Below are 26862 nucleotides of genomic sequence, written 5' to 3'. Positions count from 1 at the left end.
AAAAAAAAAAGAATTTCCAGTTTTGAAATATCAAGCATTAATGTATGCATTCACACATTCACTCAACAAACCCTTACTGAACACCCATAATGTGCCAGGCACTGTCTAAGGTGCTAAAACTGCAGCTTGTATAAAGCATTTATACACCTCTAAAATTTTTGGTCAGGGGAGGTAGGCAATTAAACACCATTGATTATAGTGAAATGATAAATAATAAAAGAAAGGTTTACACAGGAGGCTAGGGACACAAAAAGAGTTTGGAAAAAGCATCTGTGAAGGCTTCATGTGTAATGTGACAAGTGAGCTGAGTTTTGTAAAATGAGAAAGTTGGTGATAAGAAAGGGGGGATGTTGTTGACATCCAGGACTACATGAAGAAAGCCTAAACGCATGAAAGAGTGTGAAACAGCATGAGATAGGCAAGAACCCCAAGTCATTCAGAATGGCCCCGGACAGTGTGCAAGGCACAAAGAAGAGGCTGAAAATGAAGGGTCATAGACTGAGCTTAAAATTCTGAACTTTATCTTGAATTCTAAGGGGAACCATCAAAGGATTATAAGCAAAGAAGTTCAGGATAAGATTTTTGTTACCAAAAGGTTACTCTAGCAGTAAGGAGAATTAGAAGCACACCTTTGGAAAAGCATTTGGGGGCAAGAAGGACTTTCCAATGTTCTTAAATCACATGGCAGAGAGCCAACTCTTCCAATGACCCTGACATATTAAAAGAAAAACTCATGCATAATAACGAACCTTTTCAAAAAGTTTTCCATCATGCCAACTTAAACAGTGCTGTGTTAAACATTCCCTACTCTAGTTAATGCACCGTATACTGTTAAAGAATTCTGCTTTCCAGTTTGTCTCAGTTAATGTTTTGGGTTTGGCACTTGTCTCAAAGATTTTATGAATGAGAACTCAGTGAGGAAATTACAGAAGACAGGTAGTAACAATCTCTGTGCTCTGGTGAAAGCCACATTTTAACAAAGGGAGAATTAGTAGCTACATGACAGCACTAGTTGAAAATGTAGCTCAAATTAAATTCAAGCAATATTGAAAATTATAGGATCCTTCACTTGCTTTCAGAGAAAAAGGTCAGTTCTCTAACTGTTGACAAGAAGAGAAAAAGGAGCTTGATATTTAAGGAAAATTGCCTACGGCTTTATGGAACTATAGAGAAAACTGGCAGTCTCAGTGGTCTGTTTTATTTAATTCTAGCGATGGCTTGGAAGTAATAATTAAATATGTCAACAGAAAATATAAAGAAAAAGGATGGGAAAGAAACTAATCCTTTACAAGGTAATCAAAACACATAAATTCTCATCCCCAAACTGGAAAGCATCAAAGAGGATAATGAGGCAAATAACACGTTGCCCTTAAAAATGAAAATAATAAAAACTAAAAATGATGAAAAAGTTAAAAAAAAAGAAAAAAAGGTAGCAAACAGTATTTACCTAAAAAGAGGAGCTAAGTAAAAAAAAACATAACATTCAAAATAAAGATGTATACGTGAGCATGTTTGAAAGACAAATGTAATCAGGATGCCTGGGTGGCCCAGCCGGTTAAGCGTCTGCCTTCCGCTCAGGTCATGATCCCAGAGTCCCGGGATTGAGTCCCACATCGGGTTCTTTGCTCAGCTCAGAGCCTGCTTCTTCCTCTGCCCCTCCCCCTGCTTGTGCACACACACTCTCTCTCTGACAAATAAATAAAATCTTAAAAAAAAAACAACAAATGTAATGGGAAGATGCTTGAGCCCATTAAAAAAATCACAGGGAAATATTTCTGTCTCACAATTCAATGTAGCTTTTCAAATAAGTTATCAATTATGGAACTGCTAATGGAATTCCCCTCTCATCCTTAAGGAAAATATTAAAGATTTTTTCCTGGTCGTTACCGGTAGAGGAACACAGTGTAATCATAAAAATATATGGATATGACTTTTCTCCAAACTAAGAAAGAAACATATCAAGCCAAAACCATTAATAAAGATCATAGTGATGAATATCCTTTTAATATTAAAGTGGTTTAGCCAGGAAAATGTCCTAATAGGACGTGCCAGCTTCAAACACATCGTGGAAAATTCTTACTGCAGAATACCTTTTTTTTTTTTTTAAGATTTTATTTATTTATTTATTTGAGACAGAGAGAATGAGAGAGAGCACATGAGATGGGGGAGGGTCAGAGGGAGAAGCAGGCTCCCCACCGAGCAGGGAGCCCGATGCGGGACTCGATCCCGGGACTCCAGGATCATGACCTGAGCCGAAGGCAGTCGCCCAACCAACTGAGCCACCCAGGCACCCCTGCAGAATACCTTTTGCAATCCATTTTCTATTACTTTTTCTCCTGATCAACCTACTTTTCTTATTATAATATCTTTAACCTGAAAATATTTACAACATAGATTTTTTTTTTAATGAGCATTTGAATGCTGAAAGAAAATCTTTGGTACAATAATCACAAAATTAGCCAATGAAGAAAATATCTCAAAAATTATGTTTCATTCTCTGAGGCCAACATTGGAAATCTTTTCTCTTTATTATACTCATTCGAAAGTAGAAATAAATTTAACATAAAAAAGATATGCATATAACTATCTAATAGCTTTATTTCTGCAGAACACTGTCAATGACTGAAGCAATGTGAGGATTAAAAGGTGTAAAGGAATTCTTACAAGCCAGCTTCATACCCAGTGTGCTTTAAAACATGTCAGGGTAAAGCAAGACTAGATTGGAATTTGGGGCGACCTCTTAAAGTTCCTCATAATTCCCTGAATCCAACACTTAACCTACAAACTCAGTTAAAAAAGCAAATCAACTAACTCCACTATTAAATATGTGTTGTTTAAAACTACTGAATACTGCGGCTCAGTTGGTTAAGCTACTGTCTTCCACTTGGGTCATGATCCTGGAGTCCCAGGATCGAGTCCTGCATCAGGTTCCCTGCTCGGCGGGGAGTCTGCTTCGCCCTCTGACCCTCCTGCCTCTCATGCTCTCTCTCTCTCTCTCATTCTCTCAATCAAATAAATAAATAAATAAATCTTAAAAAAAGTTAAAAAAAAGTAAAACAACTGAATACTTAAAGAATGAAAGTCGCTTGTACTTTTAAGTGTAGGAACCTACTTTACCTATTTAGAGACTCACAGAACGCATTCTTTGTTACCAAAAAGAGTAGCTCATATTTGCATGTCAGGAATTTTAGACGTTTACATTTATGCATACCCAATACCAATCACCTTTGTTCATAGGAGGAAGAGAAAATCATATCTAAGATTTTGTCCTTCAAGTCCTACAAGAAGAAAAAAAAGATAGCCTCTCACCTGTTAATCAGATGTATGGCTTCATGCCTCTTAGCATTTCAATTGATATTGATTTATGAAACTCAGGTCAAATGGTCACCAAATACGAAAATCTTCATTGACTTTTACAAGCCAAGTTATTTTCAGGTAAGAAAAGCAGGCTGAATAGCCTTAAAGCGTGGGTCATACTAAGGTTGCCAAAGTGTCAACTTGAAATCTTCATAAGCTGTTTATGCTAGCTCTCTCCTGTGGTTACATGCTTCACCCCAAACTAATGTCTTCTAAAGGCAGGCTGTGGGGCTCAAGGGGAAATGGACACGGTGGCAGATCAGCACAAACCAGCACACTGACTCCACTAGATGAACAACTCCTCAAGAACAGGCCCCGCCAGGCAGTCAGGACACTGACATTTTATGACAGAGCCCTACCCCCCCGAGTTCTGCCATGGTTGCCAGTTGGCCTGATAGTAAGTCAGGACAAATACCCAGTGATATTTTTCATGGATAAAGTGGCTTGCTTTTCCTTACAGCTCAGGTTAGCAAGTGTTAGGTATTAAATAGCAGAGATCATTATGCTTTCATCAACGTCTATAATTGTTCTTTTACTTACATTCTAATTTCCTTAAGGGCTTACCCTTTTGGTTCCCTTTCCAGTGCATACCACAGTGCTTAATGCACAAGAAGTGTCCACATATATGACTGAAATAGAGGAAAGTCAGAAAAGAAAGCAGAAAACGGACCAGGAGAAGAAATAAAATGATTTTCTTGAATCCGTACTATAACATGGAAATCATGCAGAAAAATGGAGATGGGAAGTATTTGCTAGAGACAATCTGAATGGTCACGATAATCAGTATGCTAACAAAATGTTTGTAGAATAGTATGGTGCCCAAGAGCTTCCTGTACGTTAATATATTTTATAAAGCTGAGACATTTATGACAGAATAGTAATTTAATTACGTATTTGTTTGACACGGTAAACAACTAAAGACATATGCAGAAATAAATCTCATACATCGTGTCCTGAAATCATTAAGTCTATATAAAACTATTTAAATTTTGTGTCATAGCCACGATATGCCAATAGCCTTAATTTTTAAAAGCAGAATTTCTCTTAGTCAGTTCTGAGGTGCTAGAGCAGTTGTACACACCACTCTAAAATAAGCTACACTATATTTCCCAAGGCAGGTAGAAATCTAATTGCTTATAACACATTTTCAGTCTTAGTTAATATAATTGAATGAACAAATATTTATATCTTTCAAGATGTGATTCATCTTTATAGCCCCAACATTTCATAATAGTGATTCTAGCACAAAACAAGAGCCCGTGTTTTTGACTACTTCATTAGTACTATCATTTATTCATCCGTTTATTTTGCACAGGGCTATTATTTTGCACGGGGCTATGTTATATTAGCTATGGTTAAGTTCTGGGATGAGAGAGAGAGAAAGAGGAAACAGATTCTCAAAACAATGAATCATGGAACACCACATCAAAAACTAATGATGTAGTGTATGGTGATTAACATAACATAATAAAAAATAAGTAAATAAATAAATAAATAGAAAAAAGTGTATGGAATATTGGAAAAGAACAACATGTAAAGAAATTATTATCATACAGTAATGAGTGCTATAACCAAGAGTATAAAAAGAACATAGAAGAGATGGACCTAATTGAAGCTAAGACTTGAAATCTCATACATAGTCCTAAAATCATTAAGTCTATATAAAACTATTTAAATTCTGTGTCATATCCATGATATGCCAGCAGCAGAGAGCTTTCTCTGGCTCAAAGTAGAGAGATGAAGCAGAAGGAAAAGTTAGATTCAAAGTGTGGGAGAAACTCACCTCATCATTGCTGGAGTGGGGGTACATGGCAAGCAGAGAAGGAAACCAGGCAGCCTCTCGAAGCACGGATGGTCCCCTGACTGACAGCCAGTAAAGCCAAGGAGATTGTTCTACAACCACATGGGATTGAATTTAGCCAATACCTGAATGAAGCAGATTCTTCCACAGAGCCTCTAGAGAAATGCCCAGTCCAGATGACACTTTGATTTCAGTCTTGTGAGATCTTGAACAAAGGACCCAGCTGAGCCATGCTCTGTATGGACTTCTGACCGTGAAGTTGTGAGATAATAAATGGATGTTGTTTCAAGCTACCAAAATTGTGGTCATTTATTACAACAGCAATAGAAAACTAATACAGAAACCCTGGCTCGGGAATCAGACTTTCTAGGTTCAAATCCCAGCCCTACCATAAAGACATAATTTCAGAAAGTTTACTAATTGACCTGTACAAGTTTTCCGATCAATTTTGCAAGTGACCCACCGCTACAGCTAAGCATAACCTTGGGAAAGTTATGCCTCCATTCCAAGGCTCTGTATTTTCACTTGGAAAGTAGATTTAATAAAAACAATACCTTCCTCATAGCTTTATTGGGGGTATCATTAAAATACAGCAAGTAACACATTTAGGTTAGTGTTTGGTATGTAGTATGGGCTCAACAAATATTAGCTATTGCCATTTAAAATCAAATACATTTCTTGACATATTTAGCTAGATGTGTATTTGTCTGTAATTTACCTTGAAATATATCAAAACTAAGTGGATTGATGGATAGAGAAAGTGTGGGATAAATGGATAGATAGATATATGACAGAGGATGTACACTATAGTGTTAATGGTAGAATGAAAGTGGTGGATATATGGATGCTTATAGTGAAATCCCTTCAACTTTTTGTCTGCTTGATAATTTTTATTTATTTTTATTTATTTTATTTTTTTTATTTTAAAGATTTTATTTATTTATTTGACAGAGAGAGACACAGCGAGAGGCGGAACACAAGCAGGGGGAGTGGGGGAGGGAGAAGCAGGCCTCCTGCCGAGCAGGGAGCCCGATGCGGGGCTCGATCCCAGGACCCTAGGATCATGACCTGAGCTGAAGGCAGACGCTTAACGACTGAGCCACCCAGGCGCCCCTGCTTGATAATTTTTATTATAAAAATATTAGAACAAAGCCAAATTCATGCCAGCAGCTTTTCAGTAAGAAAACACCTTATGTTAAGATGAAACAGATAGTTATTTATTAGCAAAATTACAAATTTTGAAAAGAAACCTTGCTTTTAGCCTTTGCTATTTCTCTCTGCCCTGTCGCTGAGATGTTAAGGGAATCAAATATATAAGGAATGAAAATCCTCAATGCAAAATGAAACTGCTATATGATACATTTTTACTATACAATTAATAATTCTTCACAAAGTAGTACATTGGTATGTTTTAAAATAGACTTATTAAACCAAATTAAATGATTCCACAACACTGCTGAAGAAATGTAACATAAATTTAATGACAGCTCCCCTGCTAATCCATGCTCCCTACCTGTCACTGCATTATCACCGCTGTTCAGTATTGCTTTCATTAATTCCTCACTGACTCCCTCTTACATTGACATCCACATCCTCTAGTTGGTTAATTAGCATATGAGGTTGCTTTGAATTTTGAATCACTGTAAATGCTGAATTATTAAAGAAAGATTAATAAAGTTACTACAAAGGTTGACTATAGACTTTACCAAATGTAGTATACACTATATAATTATTGATATCAAAAAGTTTAATAATCCTTCTTTTAGTAATTAGTTATTTGTAGCCAAGAATTTTAATTTACACTTATTATAGATGGTTAAGGATTGTGAAATTGTACATATCTTATCAAGTCTAGAATATATATAAAATTTCTATGAATTAGCAGTTGCATTTGATATGAGTATTCTTACATAAAATTCAAAATTTTACTTTCAGATTTTACTAAATCTGATGTAATTTTGAAATTTAGTACCTAAAAGTATAGAATCTAGGCCTTATATGCAGGTGCAATATATTCTAAAAATGGAAGTTAGGAAAATGTTTATAGGCTTTAATAATGAGATGATAATTATAAAATTCTATCTTTGTAATGTATGTTCTGGATGCTATAAGAATTAATAAATAAATGAGTAAAACAGCAAGACTGCACCAGCAAGTCAAAATGAAAAAGTGTAAGCACTGGATTTGATGTGCACCTGGTTCCCATCAATAACCCTTAGAGTAATACTCAGTAGATCTAGTTCTAGTGTAACCTAGCAAGAAAAAAAAATTTTGTGTACTCTTTTCAAGATACATGAAGAGAAAACTAATTTAAATTGACATTTTTTCTAACTCATTTATAATAAATTACTTGCTCTCCCATGTGAGTGGGAAAAATGATATTTCTAGTGTTTATATTACAGTGATTATGACTGATTATTCATCATATTGTCTTTAAAATATGCATCTCCATAATCAGCTAAAATGTAAAGAAAAATTTTAACCCCAAGAACAATGTATTTCATCATAATTAAAGAAATGCTGAGGAAACTCATTGATTCTACAAAGTTCAAGATGATCATAATGAGCAGAAATAGCCTAGCTACTAAAACTGAGTGTAGATGCTCTAAAATGTTTCACATTGTTCCCAGTATCAAATACATTTCACTTGCACAGGGATCATTAAGACCAAGTCGGTAATCATTCTGTATGTAGAAAGATGATGCAAATCAGCTCTATTCCCTGGCTCAGCAGTACTAATTATGTGAGTAGGAAGTAAGTAAGGAGGGCAAGGGGAGAAGTAAGTAGAGTCCCAAGAGGGTACTGACCCCAAAAACACCTTTAGCGAGTGAGTCAGGGAGAGGCTCATGGAATAAACATATCCCTGATATCCTGGCCTCTTCAATCACATTTTCATATGAACAGTAGCAAAATTAACATCAGAGCCAAATGTATTTGAATTTTAATTCATCCTTCTGCATTTGAACTAGATGATATCTTAATTTCTCTCTGTATCAGTGAGATGGCCCAATCAAAATGGATAATTGAGGATCATTTAATGAAGGAATGAGGATCTATTTATAAAGATGTGGAAAAAGTTAAGGAAATGCATGAGGGAAGGTGAATCAACCCAGATTTGGCAATAGCAGGAAGTGATTACCATCCCTAGTCATGAAGAGACAAAAGAAGGGACAGTATCAAGAAGAGCTGCCCCTTTAGGGGTGAAGGAACACAGCTGTTGCCAATTTAAGGTCCAGCAGGGAGAGAGATGGAGAAATAAATACAGAGATTTCCAGGTCTTCTCCTTCTGGTCTCTTGCCAGTTCCTCCGATTGACTGAACTCTAAAGGAATACAGAGAGCTATGAAAGTAGCCCATTGAACACACCTCTATAGCACAAAGAAGGTGGGGAGAGGATCTGGAAAGGCAAAGAATATCCTATACATTTTATACCACCCAACACAATTCATTATTTTAAACAGTAGAAAAGAGAGGGATGAGCAAAAATATTGAGAAGGAATCAAAACATGGCAGAACTCCCTACAGCTTTCTACCAGTGGCTGAGTCAAGTGGCTCAATAATTCCATGAATGTGAACTGAGCCAGGTCAGCGCTCTCCCAAAGTGGTAAAATAGTCAAGCGGTAAAAGGGAACTGTTCCCCATCTGAGTGAAGAGCACTCAGGTTTTTACCATTAAGCGTGATACGAGCTGTAAGATTTTCTTATATGCACCTTAACAGATTGAGGATATTCCTTTTGTTCCTAACTTGTAAAAACTTTTTATCATGAATACTCATTGCTTTTTTTATATCTATTGAGAAAACTGTTATCATTTTCCTCTGTTAATTTGTTGATATGGTGAATTACATTGTTTTGTTTTCAAATAATAAACCTACCTTGCACTCCAGGGGAAAACCCCAATTGGTCAAGATATATTATAATTTTTTATATATTGTTAAATTCAATTTGCCAATATGTGATAATGATTTTTTAGTCTATACTCATGAGAGATATTGATCTATAGTTTTCTTATCTTATAATGTATTTTGTTTTGAATCTGGATAAAACTGGTCTCATAAAATGAGTTGGGAAACATTCCCTCTTCCTCTATTTTTCAGAAAAGTTTTTTGCAGAATTGATACTATTTCTTCCTAAAATGTTTTATAGAATCTACCAGTGAAGGTATTTGGGTCTGCAATTCTTTTTGATAGGAAGACTATTTTAGACATAAATTCAATTTCTTTAATAAATCTCAGACTATTAATATTATCATTTATTTTGTTTAATTCACACTACATACAATTCACCATTTTGAAGTGTACAATTCAGTAGTTTTTAGTATACTACAGAATGTAAAACTGTAACTACTATCTAATTTTAGGATGTTTTATCACAACAAAATTACCCATTATCATACCCATTATCTGTAACTTACTATTTTTCCCTCCCCTCGGTCCATGGCAACTACTAATCTACTTTTTGTCTCTATGGGTTTACATATTCTGGACCTTCTTAATAAATAAAATCATATAATATATGGTCTTCTGTGTTTGGCTTCTTTCACTTAGCATAGTGTGTTCATGGTTCATCCATGTTGCAGCATGTGCCTATAAATACTTCATTTTTGTGAACAAATCATATATTATTATATGGATATATCACATTTTATTTATCCATTCATCAGTTGATGGCCATTTGGGCTGTTTCCACTTTTTGCTTATTATGAATAATGCTACTATGAACATTCATGTACAAGTTTTTGTATGGACATATGTTTTCAAATTTTCTTGGGTATATAGCTAGGAGTGGAATTGCTAGGTTATATGGATAACGTTGCATTTAACCAGTTGAGGAAGTACCGAGCTCTTTTCCAAAGTGGCAACATATTTTATTTTCACCAACAGTGAATGAGCGTTCTGATTTCTCCACATTCTTATCAATACATTCTACTGTCCATCTTCTTTATTATAGCCATCCTCCTAGATGTTCAGTGGTTATCTCCCTGTGGTTTTAATTTGCATCTCCCTAAGATTAACAACGTTGAGAATCTTTCGATGTGCTTATTGGTCATTTGTATATCTTCTTTGGAGAAATGTCTACTCAGATCCTTTGCCCATGTTTAAATTGAGCTCTATTTTATTATTGAGTTGTAAGAGTTCTTTATGTATCATGGATACCAGTCCATTATAAGATATATGATTTACAAATAGGTATTTAATATGTGGGTTATCCTTTCATCTTTCTTATCAGTGTTATAATTTAGTTTTCATTCATTAGTGTTTCAAGTTAGTTATTTATTTCCCTTGTGTCATTGATTTTTTTTCTCCTGATAATTGCACTGTATCTTTCTGCTTCTTTGCATGACTTTTGATGATTTCACTGAATTCCCTGAGTCTTAGGTATTTCTACAGCTCCCTGATGGACCATGAGCTATCCCCAGTCCTATGTGACCTCTGGGATTATTTCACATTCCACTTTCCATAGTTCTTTCCCTGCATATGCACATGAGTACTCAACCAAAAATTGAAAGAAATTCATTTGCCTATATCTACAGCAATATAGACAGTTCCATCCTCTTTCATATTTTACTCTGAAAATTACAGCAGCTCTGACCTCCCCACACACTAGACTCTTGTCTCCTCTACTGAATGAGATTATTGGGTTCTTTAAGATTCTCTCTCCCTGCCCAGTAGCCTGGAAGCTATCTTCAGGGAGTCATCTGGGACATTGGCAGAATTCACCTTTCTTGTTTTCCTTCTCTCAGGGACCATTACCCTGTGGCCTGGATACAGTTAAAATAAAAGAAAATCAAGAGTTTGGAAAATAAGTTTAGAAAGTCAGAAACCATAAATTCCATTCTAAGAAATTTATCCCTGTTATTTTTAAATTGTTTTTGTGCTGTTTTTTCCAAAAGGGTATACAATTAGTTAGTTAGGTAATCAGAAAATCACCAAATAACTGCAAAAGAAGGATTACAGGACAAAAATTATGATGGGGGCCTAAAATGGGTGGAAATTTTTGACAGGGTAAAAGATTGCATTTAAAAATCACTCTAGAAATGAATTGCTCTAGTGGGTATATCATTAAATCTAGAGAATGACACAAAGAAAAGAGTCCATGATGACGTTAGGTTTTATAGCTTAAGAAAGTCCATGATAATGATTCTAGGGAAAAGATTAAAAAATACAAAAGGAGGAGGAGTTTTGTTTTGTTTTGGTTTGGTTTTAAATGGGGGAAGAAGCTAAGTGGTTAAAATTTAGAATATACACTGTTAGGCATCCCATGTGATATACAGCTAAATGCATTAAGACCTCAAAATATTCCTTACTGGTATTTGTAGACATTATATTTTATTCAGTAATCCTATATTAATATAGTGGAAAGAAGTTGGAATTTGGTAAGCCAATGATTTTTTTTCATCCCTTACAAACTTTATCTAAATCCTCATTCATTAGTAATTCCCTTGTCATAATAATTACCCAATTTTTGGTCATCCTATTTAAATTATAGCATGATTCAAATTTGGATACACCAAATGTCTGCTCTGAAACCAGTGTTGATCAACTTTCCTCTACCTTGAGTTCATCTGTGAGGTTTTGGCAGAAGAGTCAAGACGCCTAAAGAGAGTTGAAATCTTTGAACAAACTAAATTAAAAGATGACTCTCTCTTAAGCATTATATTTAGAGCAAAGTTGAGACAAAATTTTAAAATAAGATATTCTTTTCTGTACTGCCAATAGGAAAAGAATTTTCAAAGATGTTTTGGACAAAAAAAAAAAATAATAAGGAAAGAAAGAGTATGTGACAGGAGTGGAAAATTCCCCATACTGCAATATTTTATTCTCCAAATGCAACAAGCACCATTAAATTAGTTCCTGTTTCAGAGGAAGACTGTAATTCATCAAAATTGCCCCAGTCTAAATTTTTATCCCTTATCAAAGGAAAATGAGTTCAACTTACATTTAGACTAGAGTGCCAAAACTTTTTCCTGGCTAATCAATTTCTCTTTTCTGGCTGCAAGACTCCTTTAGAGATTTTCAACATGTCTAAGGCCCATGGAGGCCTCATCTACAAATCATGATCTTTTAACCAAGTGATGAGAATTTTAACAACACTGCATAACAGACTTCCAACAATGAATTTTTCTATTTGACTGGATTTTATTCTCCCAAGAATTCATACTAGCTGGAGAAATATGAACATTTGTTCAAAGTTATAAATGACTTCCTGACTTCATCCATTGCCACAGAAATATCTATTCAGATATGCCTTCAGTAATAAAAATTATTAAATTAATATTTTCAGTTTTAAAAGATATATAAGACTCAATAATTTAAAATCAAATAACCTATGCAAATTTACAGAGGAGGAAAAGATTCTTGTCTAGTAATTATCTTTCATGTTAAAAAAAAAAATACTTCATGGGGCACCTGAGTGGCACAGTTGGTTAAGTGTCCTACTCTTGGTTTCAGCTCAGGTCATGATCTCAGGATCGTGAGATCAAGCCCTGTACTGGGCTCCATGCTCAGTGCAGAGTCTGCTTGAGATTCTCCCTCCCTCTCCCTCTGCCCCTCACACTTGTGCTATCTCTCTAAAATAAATAAATAAATCTTTTTTAAAAACCCACAAAACTTCAAGATCTGGCTATTAGGTATCATAGAAATTAAGAAACGTATAACAGAATGATTTGTAAACCAGTATTTGATATTGATTGATCATTGTTTGTTAAGAAAGATTTGTAGCTAAATTCAGAGGCTCAATGGCATTACTTACCCATCATTTAGGACAGATGAACATCTACTGCATTTGTAATGATTTTCATAAAATGAAAGTTTACAAGAAGCTAGTCAAACCAATTCTGAAGTTTATGATAAGACACTTCCAGGAAAATCTTATATATTCCCTCATATTTCTAATGCTAGAATGGAAACATTTCCCTTAATTTTCATTCAGTTGAGATGACTAATAAGATTATTTTCTCTGTGGGAGTCCTTCAACAATTGAGTGTCAATCACTAAGTGCTGCATGTAAATTTGGTTACCATTTTGGGCACTCTGATAGAAGGCTAAACAGTATGGAAATGGTCCAGTGGGGGAGGGGAGAAATGAGACCCACAAATAAAGATATAGAAATCTCTAAGCAAATATTTTAACTTCTTTGTAATTCATTCTTTGATAAAATGGGAATTCATTCATCCAACAATGTGCCCAATGCAAGAAATTGGGCCAGAGAGCAGTGCCAGAATAAGGAACCAATCAGACATAGTTCTTGCCTTAAACAGAGTATTTTCCTATTTGCAGTCTCAAATGTTATATAACCCCAGTCACTAACCCAAGATTTTACTGATTCTTATGACCTAGGGTTACAAATACCTGTTCTCCTTAGAGTCCCTGTCCACAGTTACAAAGCAAATGGGAATAAATCCAGGACCAAACAGATGGAGAATAGCTAGGTTCATTAGGCAACATTCCAAGTGTTTGTTTCTGGCAAAAATGTAAGATAAAAAAAAATATGCCACTGAATTCCTAACCATTATGCACTCACAGCTTTGTGTGAATGTGATAATGATGGTGGTTAAATTAATGTTTCCCTCTTCACTATCGGGCAGATCTGTGTTATTTCAATCATGCATTCAAACATTTGCTGTGTGTAGATTCAATGTATAACTTTCCTAATATTAATGTCCTTAAGTTCTTTCTGAAGAAAATAAAAGATCTTAAAAATAACTAGATAAAAAAATAATAAATACATACATATGCACAAGCTTCAGACACTGTTTTGAAAATAAGTATTTTTAGTATAAGAGAGAATTGACAAGCTAGGATATAATATTAATGTTACAGAACAGTCTTGTAATTGCAGCACTCAACATTGGTTTTGTGACAAATGACTTCCCCTCCCCACACCTCATAGAATTATGGCTATCACAGTGGACATTATCTCTGCCCACTCATTTCCTCGTGCCAATGACCTATCTTTGCTCTTTGGAATAATGCAGGTTCATTTTAAGTCCACATTTTCTATTATTAATTATGTGCTATGGATAATAGCACCCTACATACACCTGGAGCATGATGATATACTAATTTAATATGGTTTCTTCCTATGACAAATTTGTAATCATTTGAGAAGGAACTAAGAATTTTTCATTATATACATTAAATTTACCTTCATCTTCTTTTCTCTAGTCTCAGAGGAAAGATGCCCTTCCAGGTAAGACTAATCTGTCAATTTAAACACTCAGGTCTCTCCATAACAACTGGGTCTCTGTTCCATCTATTATCCTTTGTCTCTTTTGTATATGTGACCTTTCTCTTCACTGTGACCTTCAATGAAATTACTACAATGAACCCAAGTCCTTCTCATTCTTTAAAACAACTTTTGCTTTACTTGGCATGCTCCCACTACAACCCTCCCAATACACTGCAATTTTCTCTCCTCTTCCCCTCTCAATCAAATTTACAGTAATAGCCTCCTCTAGCTGTCTTCCTTTTTCTTTCTTTCTTTTTTTAATTCAACGCACTGCAATCAGTTTCTCCTGAAAATGCCTTTGCCAAGACCACCAGTGACCACCTAATTGCTAAGTCTAATGGATACTTTTAGGGCTTTTCTTTGATCCTCAAGATACTGTCTCACTTAGCTCTGTCCTACTCCACTGAACATTCTTTTTACGTTTCCAGCAGTAGATGTTTTCCTTTTTTATCTTAAAAATACCAATTCCTCAAGGATCTTGTCCTTGACATTTTTTTACATTTTGTGCACACCTCCTGGAAAGTCTCATATAATCTTCTAGTTTTATCTATCACCTAAATAATAAATACTTTTTACAACTGCATCTGTGTTCCTGGCTTCTTTGCAAAGTCCCAGGATCCTATGTACAGCTGCACATGATCTATACAATATATTTTATTTACTTGTCATAATCAAATTCTTCATCAGAAAAAAAAAATGGACTAATCAGGTTTCTCAAAAAATAAGATGGCTAAAAGAAATGATGTCACAATCACATCCATTAAGAATAGCAGGATTATAATTAACGTTTTGTCCCAATGCACTGTTTACACATGCATCTTTATGCTAAAACATTTCTGTATAGATCATGTCCATTCTGAATGAAGAAATCTTTAAAGTCATTATGATTTGGGGGAGGGGGGAAACGGAGATATGAAGAAGACATAAAGCCAACTTAAATTCTCTTGCTCAGTTCACATTCCCATTAACAAATATTCATCATCACCGAATATTCTCAACTCTTCAGCCTGGGAAGGAACAGAACAGCAATACCTCTGATTTAACCTTGATACACGAAAGTGTGCCTATTAGCAGTTCACATTTATTTTAATAGCCACCAAAATGAAAATACAGTGTTAAGTTCATTTCTTGAAGAGAAAAATCTAATTCATCAAGACTGTGAGCATCACTGGAAGCCCACTATGGAAATGTGGCTGCTTAGAATGGGTTGTCGTTAATCAATGATCACCCATGCTGTGACTTCACATGGACAGACTCACTGGAATGGACATAAACAGAATTCTTCTAATTCCATTTTAAAAAGCAATGTTTATTCTAGGAGGATCCATATCTGGAATATTTCCTGACCTGAGTGCACAGCAACCATCTAAATTCTTTGCTGTTGCATTTTGGTTTTGCCAAGGGAAATAATCTACTACTTAGTCATTTACTTGTCTTGTACCCACTGCAAAAAGCTCTACCACTCTTTATTCTCACTCTCATTATCATAGGTCTGAAAATATCTTTTTTTTAAAGACTTTATTTATTTATTTCCAGAGAGATAGTGAGAGAGAGCGAGCGAGAGTACAAGCAGGGGGAGCGGCAGGCAGAGGGAGAAGCAGACTCCCTGCTGAGCAGGGAGCCCGATGCAGGACTCAATCCCAGGACACTGGGATCATGACCTGAGCTGAAGGCAGACGGTTAACCGACTGAGCCACCCAGGCGTCCCTTAAAATATCTTTTCATACAGATGTGTGAATTACCAATATCAGCTGGAAGAAGAGAATAACAATATCAGTATACCTGAAGTTAGGAAACTATGTTGTTAGGCCACTTGTTTCAGAATTACTTGGGTGCCTGCTTAAACCAGAACAAAACAAAATAAAAAACCAGATTCCTGGAACCCCCCAAAAATCCACTGAATCAGAACATTTTCAGTAGAGCAAGTCTATGTTTTACTAGACTTTCAAGGTGATCCTTATAGACATTAATTTGACAACAAGACACATTTTTATTGCTTTTACTGAGTTCACCAATTCTTTGAACTTTGAACAAGAAGTCAGAAAGAGGGATTGAAAGCAGAGGAGGTTGTCAAAGATATTTTACTTTAAAAAAAAAAAAAGGGGATCTTATTTAGGAAAGGTTTAAGGAGATGCAAGCCAGTGCTACTCACCTGTGAAAATGCCAAAGCAATGAAGGCATTCTAGCAGGACGGTTCAGAGACCTTGGGGACCTAATAAATCACATTATTTACTGTCTACATCTTTAAGATCAGCTTGAATGCCTTTGCTCTCTTTAGAGTTAAAATAACCAACTCACTTCACTTCATTCTGCCGTACAAAAAGCGGTCACTTCAAGCATCCAAGTTGGCCCAGATATAACAATAAGGCCAAGTCTTGGAAAGGAAATGAAAAAGAATAAAACATGAACCAAAATTTTACCTCTTTCTCAAAGGAAGCTGTGAATTATGGTTAGAAATAAGCTGATAAAACTGTAAGCGATGCTCTGCTTTAAAAACAGCAGCAAGCGAAATACAATTTGGCAACCAGGAGGAAGAAGACAAAATTCTCTTAAAAAAGAGATCACGATTGAGGGTGAAATTGTCGTATGTGGACAAAAATTTTTGTGTGAATTTAGTTCAGCTCTAACTGCTATTCCACATCCATAAATACTACCCTTATTCAGGCTTTTCATCTTTTTCTCTAAATGCATTTTCTGGTAGTGACTAATATAACTCTTCTTCAGCACCAAGAAGGAGATGTGTAAGCAGAAATATGGTAATGCTATCTTTTAAACTATAAAATAAAATAATTTTGACTTTGGAAATATGACTACTTTGCCTTAGAATCTTTTTAATTTCTAAAGAGCCCATGACAACATAGCTATTAGACTTTATTTTTCTTTTAAATTGGCTGAAGGAATTCATAAAGTATCATAGAAGAAAAACTAACAGCAATCCATATTTGAGCCATAGATTCCTTATATATAACACAAGACAATATCTTCCCTAACTGCTTCACAGGGTTGATGTGTCCATATGTTCCAAATGGCAAAATGTGTATCAGCTACCTACTGTTAACAAGTCACCCTACGATTTAGGAGTCTAAGCAAAAACCATATACTAGCTTAGTATTCTGCCTGGACTGGGTTTAGCTGAGGGGCGTACTAATGGTGTCCCCCATAGTCATTCATGAGAGGGATATTTTGGGCTTGGATAGTTTATAACGGTCTCACTCACGGGTCTGGTGTTTTGCTAAAACTTCTGTTTTGGGCATTTCTGTTCTTCTCCACATGATTTCTCCAGCACGTTCCAAGAGAGTTAAGTCACAATATGCAAGCATCTATCAAGCCTCTGCTTGCATCACATTTATTAATGCCCAGTTGGCCCAAGCAAGTCATATGGTCAAGCCTAAAATCACTGTGGGAGGAGACTGTACAAAGATGTAGATGCCAGAGATATGATTCATCAGAGACCATTATTATCACAATCTACCAAAAGTGTATTATAATTATTTTATAAACTGTAAAGAATCATACAAATATAAGAACTGTAATATTAACACAGACCTGTACCTCTGAAAGAAATAATACATTGTATGTTAAAAAAAAAAAAAAAAAAAAAAAGGAAGATAGTAGGAAGGGAAAATTGAAGGGGGGAACTTGGAGGGGGAGACAAACGATGAGAGACTATGGACTCAGAAACAAACTGAGGGTTCTAGAGAGGAGGGGGGTGGGGGAATGGGTTAGCCTGGTGATGGGTATTAAAGAGGGCATGTCCTGAATGGGGAGCACTGGGTGTTATATGCAAACAATGAATCATAGAACACTACATCAAAAACTAATGATGTAATGTATTGTGGTTACCATAACATAAAAAAAAAGAATGGGAAAAAAAGTAATGAAATAGTAAAAGTAATAATAAAAATAGTAAAATTTATAAAAGTAAATTTAAAATAAGCCTATCAATGCCTTTCCCCCCTTGACCATTGACCTTATTTGCTACCATGTAGAAAATCTGACTGATTTCAATTTCATCATTTTTTAAAAATGTCCTTTTAAGTACATATCAATGGAGACACATTTGGGATACACGTCTGCTCAAGAGTAAATGGAAGGACCAAGAGGCAGGAAGACAGAAAAGAATATCTGATGCTTAGTGAGCAAAAAAAGAAAAAAAAAAAGTTAGGCAAATGAATAATCACAGGCTCAGTGAAATAAAGGTTGGAAGTAGAGATATATAATTTATCATTTTTTAAATGGAATGAGGGTCATAGACTCAAAAAGATGAAAAAAATTAGATTGTCTATACATCTTTCAGAACACTAACGTCATTCCAAAAAATAAAAAAATACACCTATGCTTTAAAAAGAAGTGAAGAGGGGTGCCTGGGTGTCTCAGATGGTTAAGCGTCTGCCTTCGGCTCAGGTCATGATCCCAGGGTCCTGGGATCGAGCCCCACATCCGGCTCCCTGCTCAGCAGGGAGCCTGTTACTCCCCCTCCCTCTGTTTCTCCCCCTGCTCATGTTCTCTCTCTCTGTATCTCTGTGTCTCGAATGAATTAAAAAAAAAAAAATCTAAAAAGAAGTGAAGAGAAAAAAAATCATTCATTTCTCCCATTAGCTCCACTCAGTAGTTATTAACTGTTGCTGAGGGAAAGATCCTTGTGTCTAATCTATGGTCTTCATGGTAAAACTTGAGCTTATTGTCTTTGTTCCTGTCCTTGGGCAACCTGCATGAAAACTAGTTATCTCCTTTACACAATCACATAATCCTCCCTACACTTCAGGGCTGTTTTTATGACATCTCTTACTTTTCTTTTCTTTGGGTTAAATTTCAGTTTTCTAAACTGCTTCTCAAAATGTTTTATTTTCAAACCCTTGAAACCCTTTGACTACACTCCTAAATCCTCTCAAAAATTTCAACACTTATCTCCAGGGAATAAGGCTCCTTCATCCTAGGTTTTGATTAACCAGAGACAAATATAATGCAGTTATTCTCTCCAACATTAGATTGTCTTGAGGATTTAAAAAATTGATAAATTTTCATAGAATAAGCTTAAAATAATTAGTATAAAATATGGTTAGCAAGTAGTAGTTATAGTAGCAGGAGCAGCAGTAGTTTGACACGTTTTAAACATTCTCATGTACTGACACTTTACTGACTGTACTATATTCTTGACTAATCATAGCTTCTCAGCCACTATGACTACTAGATCTTCTTCACCTTCATTCAAGCAGAGTCAATGATTTCCAATTGAGCATTCCATTTCTTAAAATTTATTCAACTTTCAAAGTTATTCAGAATTTGAATCTATCTTCTCCCTTTCAAAGCAATGTTTCCATGTTTGGGTAAAGTTGTAACTAATATACATTTATTATAGTGGATTGAGTGAGCCATGAAGTCAAAAGGAGTTGGGAAAAGGGCAGCACCCCTTAGTGAGTATTACTATGTAGTACCAGACTAGGAAATAGCTTTGTGCTTTGAAGGATTATCTGATTTAATTCCAATAATAATAATAAATAATACTAACATGTATTGAGCATTTACTATACATCATACTGTGCAATGTAATTTACATGAATTATTTCTTTTATTCTCACAAAAATGTAATGTTGTAGTAGGTACTCATAACTGTTCTGATTTTACAAATGAGGAAATTCAGTCCTACAGAGGTTGAGTAACTTGCTTTAGGCTACACATCTTATAACTGTCAATGTTTGAATTCAAATCCAGCTCAGAATCTAGAACTTGAATACCTAATCCTTAGATAAACTTCCTGTACAACTGCCACAAAGTAATCCTGTGAGAGTTACTGGCTGTATTTTGTAGGTGAAGAAATTGAGGTAGGGAAGTTTAAATAACTTGTCCAAGACTCCACCATAATTGGCATATCTAAGAGTTGAACCCAAGACAGTCTGACTTCAGGATTAAAAAAAAAAAAGTCATTAGACAACTGTGGTCCTGGAAAGTACAAATCTGCAAATGTGAATTTCTTGTTAAGCTATTTAGACAGACGTCATTCACAAACCTAAAACTAAGTTTTTGAAAAGAAAAATAACAGAAGTAGAAAATCTGTATGATAAACAGCTTTTAAAGCTCTTTTTAATACATGATTTCAACTGATCACTACTACTCAAATAAGCAAGCAACTTCACTTTCCAAAACTTAGTGTCTTAAAACAAGTCATTTATTTTGCTCATGGATCTGCAGTTTTGAGATGAACAGGCTACTCCTGCTCCACACGACATCACCTGTTGGAGGTTTGAATAAAGAGGGAGACAGTCCACTTTCAAGATGGTCATATAGGTGGGGAGGGGGGAAAGATGGCGGAGGAGTAGGGGACCCTATTTCAACTGGTCCCCGGAATTGAGCTGGATAACTACCAGACCACTCTGAGCACCCACGAAACCTGCCTGAGATGTAAGAAGATCTGGATCTCTACGAACAGAATATCGCAGGCAGTTGGTTTTGAGGTATGAAGCCAGAGCCGTGATTCTGCGGGCAGATATTGGAGGATAAACGGCAGCGGGAGGGTGCCTGGACGTGGGGATCCTACACCGCCAGTGCGTTACAGCCTCGGGCGCTGCGGACGGGGCACAGACTCGCAGACCTGTAGCCTCAGGAAAGGACTTTAGGGCAGCCCCCAGGGTGGAAAACCAGACCGGCGGGGTCGTGCGCATGCAAACCGCAGGCCCCCCAGACAGAAACCGGAGCGAGGGTCGCGCGCACGGGAACTGCAGCCTCTGAGACAGAAACCCAGTGCGCCGGGGTCGTGCCGGTGAACTGCAACCCCCGGTGGTGGAAACCCCAAGTGGCGGGGTTGCGGTCGCGCGAACTGGGAGCAGCTGGCGGTTTTAGAAGCACCAAGGGCAGAGACGTGCCCGACCTGGAGGCAGGACTGGGAGCGCTGTGGAGGGGCGCACAACGCAGGATGCTGCAGTTTATAGCAGCAGGGACAGAAACGGAGATGGTGTGGCCTGCAGAGCTCACTGAAGAACAGACTGAGGTCTCTCTGCTCTGAGGCAGAGGGCTGGAAATGGTCTCTTCTGCTCTGACTCGCAGAAGAGACGCAGAAAGCTGCCAGGGAAAGGCGCCAGAGAACAAAAGCCCCAAAGACTGATTCCCACTGAGCCCATCCCCCACCACAGGGGTGCAGGGCAACTCCGCCCAAACAGGGTTGCCTGAGTAACAGCGCGGCAGGCCCCTCTCGCAGAAGACAGGCTGGGAAAACAAGAGGCCAGCAACCCTAAAGTCCCTAGAAAACAGGTGCATCTTGCTTGGGTTCTGGTCAATAATTTGGACCCTATAGATTCCCTCAAACACCCATCAACAGAATGACTAGGAGGAGGAGCCCCCAAAATAGAAAAGACTCAGAGATTATGACGTATGCTGCAGATTTACAAATGGATGCAGATATAACCAAGATGTCAGAGATGGAATTCAGGCTAGCAATTGTGAAGACAATGGCTAGAATGGAGAAATCAATTAATGGCAACATAGAGTCTCTAAGGGCAGAAATAAAAGGTGAATTGGCAGAACTTAAAAATGCTATCAATGAGATCCAATCCAATCTAGATAATCTAACAGCTAGGGTAACTGAGACAGAAGAGAGAATAAGCGATCTGGAAGACAGTATAATAGATAAAAAGGGAAAAGAGGAGGCCAGGGAAAAACAACTCAAAATCCATGAAAATAGAATCAGAGAAATAAGTGACACCATGAGGCGTTCCAATGTCAGAATAATTGGAATCCTGGAGGGAGTGGAGAGAGAGAGAGGACTAGAAGATGTATTTGAGCAAATCGTAGCTGAGAACTTCCCTAATCTGGGGAATGAAACAAACATTCGAGTCCTAGAGGCAGAGAGGATCCCTCCTAAGATCAAGGAAAACAGGCCAACACCCCGGCATGTAATAGTAAAACTTGCAAATCTTAGAACCAAGGAAACCATCTTAAGGGCAGTTAGGGGGAAGAGATTCCTTACGTACAGAGGGAGGAACATCAGAATAACGTCAGACCTATCCACAGAGACCTGGCAAGCCAGAAAGGCCTGGCAAGACATATTCAGGGTACTAAATGAGAAGAACATGCAGCCAAGAATACTTTATCTGGCAAGGCTTTCATTTAGAATGGATGGAGAGATGCAGAGCTTCCACGACCAGCAGAAGTTGAAAGAATATGTGACCACTAAGCCGGCCCTGCAAGAAATATTAAGGGGGGTTCTATAAAAGGAGAAAGACCCCAAGAGTGATCTACAACAGAAATTTACAGGGACAATCTATAAAAACAGTATCTTCACAGGCAACATGATGACAATTAATTCATATCTTTCAATAATCACTCTCAACGTGAATGGCCTAAACACTCCCATAAAACAGCAGAGGGTTGCAAATTGGATAAAAAGACAGGACCCATCCATATGCTGTCTACAAGAGACTCATTTTGAACCTAAAGATACATCCAGACTGAAAGTGAAGGGATGGAGATCTATCTTCCATCCCAGCGGACCTCAAAAGAAAGCTGGGGTAGCAATTCTTATATCAAACAAATTAGATTTTAAACTAAAGTCTGTAATAAGAGACACAGAAGGACACTATATCATTCTTAAAGGGTCTATCCAACAAGAAGCTCTAAAAATTGTAAATATCTATGCCCCCAACATGGGAGCAGCCATCTACATAAGCCAACTGTTAACCAAAATAAAGAGTCATATTGATAACAATACGTTAATTGTAGGAGACCTCAATACTCCACTCTCAGGAATGGACAGATCATCTAAGCAGAAAATCAACAAGGAAACAAGAGCTTTGAACGATACATTGGACCAGATGGACCTCATAGATATTTACAGAACATTCCACCCTAAAACAACAGAATACTCATTCTTCTCAAGTGCACATGGAACTTTCTCCAGAATAGACCAAATACTGGGTCACAAATCAGGTCTCAACTGATGCCAAAAGATTGAGATTATTCCCTGCATATTCTCAGACCACAATGCTCTAAAACTGGAACTCAATCACAAGAAAAAATGTGGCAGAAATTCAAACACTTGGAAGCTAAAGACCACTCTGCTCAAGAATGTTTGGGTCAACCAAGAAATCAAAGAAGAACTTAAACAATTCATGGAAATCAATGAGAATGAAAATACATCGGTCCAAAACCTATGGGATACTGCAAAGGTGGTCCTAAGGGGGAAATACATAGCCATCCAAGCCTCACTCAAAAAAATAGAAAAATCCCGAATTCACCAACTAACACTACACCTTAAAGAACTAGAGAAAAAGCAACAAATGATGCCTAAGCCATGCATTAGAAGAGAAATAATTAAAATTAGAGCAGAAATCAATGAATTAGAAACCAGAAACACAGTAGATCAGATCAACGAAACTAGAAGTTGGTTCTTTGAAAGAATTAATAAGATTGATAAACCACTGGCCAGACTTATCCAAAAGAAGAGAGAAAGGACCCAAATTAATAAAATTATTAATGAAAGGGGAGAGATCACGACTAACACCAAGGAAATAGAAACAATTATTAGAAATTATTATCAACAGCTATATGCCGATAAATTGAGCAATCTGGATGAAATGGAGGCCTTCCTGGAAACCTATAAGCTGCCAAGACTGATACAGGAAGAAATTGACAACCTGAATAGGCCAATAACCAGTAACGAGATTAAAGCAGTGATCAAAAACCTCCCAAAAAACAGGAGTCCAGGGCCTGATGGATTCCCTGGGGAATTCTACCAAACATTCCAAGAAAAAATAATACCTATTCTCCTGAAGCTGTTTCAAAAACTAGAAACAGAAGGAAAACTTCCAAACTCATTCTATGAGGCCAGCATTACCTTAATCCCCAAACCAGGCAAAGACCCCATCAAAAAGGAGAATTTCAGACCAATATCCCTGATGAATATGGATTCCAAAATCCTCAACAAAATCCTAGCTAATAGGATCCAACAATACATTAAAAGGATCATCCACCACGACCAAGTGGGATTTATTCCCGGGATGCAAGGGTGGTTCAACATTCGCAAATCAATCAATGTAATAGAACACATTAATAAGAGGAGGGAGAAGAACCATATGGTCCTCTCAATTGATGCAGAAAAAGCATTTGACAAAATACAACATCCTTTCCTGATTAAAACTCTCCAGAGTATAGGGATAGAGGGAACATTCCTCAAGCTCATAAAATCCATCTATGAAAACCCACAGCGAATATCATCCTCAATGGGGAAAAGCTGAGAGCCTTTCCCTTAAGATCAGGAACATGTCAAGGGTGCCCACTCTCACCACTGTTGTTCAACATAGTACTAGAAGTCCTAGCAACAGCAATCAGACAACAAAAAGAAATAAAACGTATTCAAATTGGCAAAGAAGAAGTCAAACTCTCTTTTCGCAGACGACATGATACTTTATGTGGAAAACCCAAAAGACTCCACCCCCAAATTACTAGAACTCATACAGCAATTCAGTAATGTGGCAGGATACAAAATCAATGCACAGAAATCAGTTGCTTTCTTATACACTAAAAACGCAACTGTAGAAAGAGAAATTAGAGAAACGATTCCATTTACAACAGCACCAAAAACCATAAGATACCTCGGAATAAACCTAACCAAAGAGGTAAAGGATCTATACTCTAGGAACTACCAAACACTCATGAAAGAAATTGAAGAAGACACAAAAAGATAGAAAAATATTCCATGCTCATGGGTCGGAAGAATAAACATTGTTAAAATGTCTATGCTACCCAGAGCAATCTATACCTTCAATGTTATCCTGATCAAAATTCCAATGAGATTTTTCAAAGTGCTGGAACAAACAATCCTAAAATTTGCATAGAATCAGAAAAGACCCCGAATCACCAAGGAGATGTTGAAAAAGAAAAACAAAGCTGAGGGCATCACGTTGCCCAATTTCAAGCTATATTACAAATCAGTGATCACCAAGACAGCATGGTACTGGCACAAAAACAGACATACAGACCAATGGAACAGAATAGAGAACCCAGATATGGACCCTCAACTCTATGGTCAAATAATCTTTGACAAAGCAGGAAAAAACATGCAATGGAAAAAAGACAGTCTCTTCAATAAATGGTGCTGGGAAAATTGGACAGCCACATGCAGAAGAATGAAATTCGACCACTCTCTAACACCATTCACAAAGACAAACTCAAAGTGGATGAAAGACCTCAATGTGAGACAGGAATCCATCAAAATCCTAGAGGAGAACATAGGCAGTAACCTCTTTGACATCGCCCACAGCAACTTCTTTCAACATACATCTCCAAAAGCTAGTGAAACAAAAGCAAAAATGAACTTTTGGGACTTCCTCAAGATAAAAAGCTTCTGCACAGCAAAGGAAACCGTCAACAAAACAAAGAGGCAACCCACAGAATGGGAGAAGATATTTGCAAATGACACTACAGATAAAGGGCTGGTATCCAAAATCTATAAAGAACTTCTCAAACTCAACACCCAAAAAAGAAATAATCAAGTCAAAAAGTGGGCAGAAGAGATGAACAGACACTTCTCTGAAGAAGACATACAAATGGCTAACAGACACATGAAAAAATGTTCATCATCATTAGCCATCAGGGAAATCCAAATCAAAACCACACTGAGATACCACCTTACACCAGTTAGAATGGCCAAAATGGACAGGGAAAGAAACAGCAAGTGTTGGAGAGGTTGTGGAGAAAGGGGAACCCTCTTACACTGTTGGTGGGAATGCAAGTTGGTACAGCCACTTTGGAAAACAGTGTGGAGTTTCCTCAAAAATTTAAAAATAGAGCTACCCTATGACCCAGCAATTGCACTCCTGGGTATTTACCCCAAAGACACAGATGTAGTGAAAAGAAGGGCCATATACACCCCAATGTTCATAGCAGCAATGTCCGCAATAGCCAAACTATGGAAAGAGCTGAGATGCCCTTCAACAGATGAATGGATAAAGAAGATGTGGTCCATATATACAATGGAATATTACTCAGCCATCAGAAAAGATGAATACCCAACTTTTACATCAACATGGATGGGACTGGAGGAGATTATGCTAAGTGAAATAAATCAAGCAGAGAAAGTCAATTATCATATGGTTCACTTATTTGTGGAACATAAGGAATAACATGGAGGACATCAGGAGAAGGAAGGGAAAAATGGGCAGGGGGAATTGGAGGGAGAGATGAACCATGAGAGACTATGGACCTGAGAAACAAACAGGGTTTTAGGAGGTGGGGGAGGGGGGATTGGTTAGCCTGGTGATGGGTATTAAGGAGGGCACGTACTGCATGGAGCACTGGGTGTTATACGAAAACAATGGATCATGGATCAATACATCAAAAACTAATGATGTATTGTATGGTGACTAACATAACATAATAAAATTAAAAACTACAAAAAAAGAAAAAAGATGGTCATATAAATTGAAGATAGGTACAGACTGTCAGCTGAGCAGTCATGGATATCAAGCCCCTCCATGGACTGGTT

The 26862-nt window shown here is 37.0% G+C and overlaps 1 protein-coding gene across 1 annotated transcript in view; it reads right to left on the bottom strand.

Annotated features, from left to right (window-relative positions):
* The window catches only part of KCNC2 (potassium voltage-gated channel subfamily C member 2), a 200483-nt gene that overhangs the window by 98160 nt on the left and 75461 nt on the right, over positions 1–26862 (bottom strand). The window lies entirely within an intron of this gene.

The sequence above is a fragment of the Mirounga leonina genome, unplaced genomic scaffold, assembly GCF_011800145.1.
Source record: "Mirounga leonina isolate KUSES-001 unplaced genomic scaffold, KU_Mleo_1.0 Mir_126, whole genome shotgun sequence".
In the NCBI taxonomy this organism is placed as follows: Eukaryota; Metazoa; Chordata; class Mammalia; order Carnivora; family Phocidae; genus Mirounga; species Mirounga leonina.
This window is presented reverse-complemented; position numbering and strand designations above follow the sequence as displayed.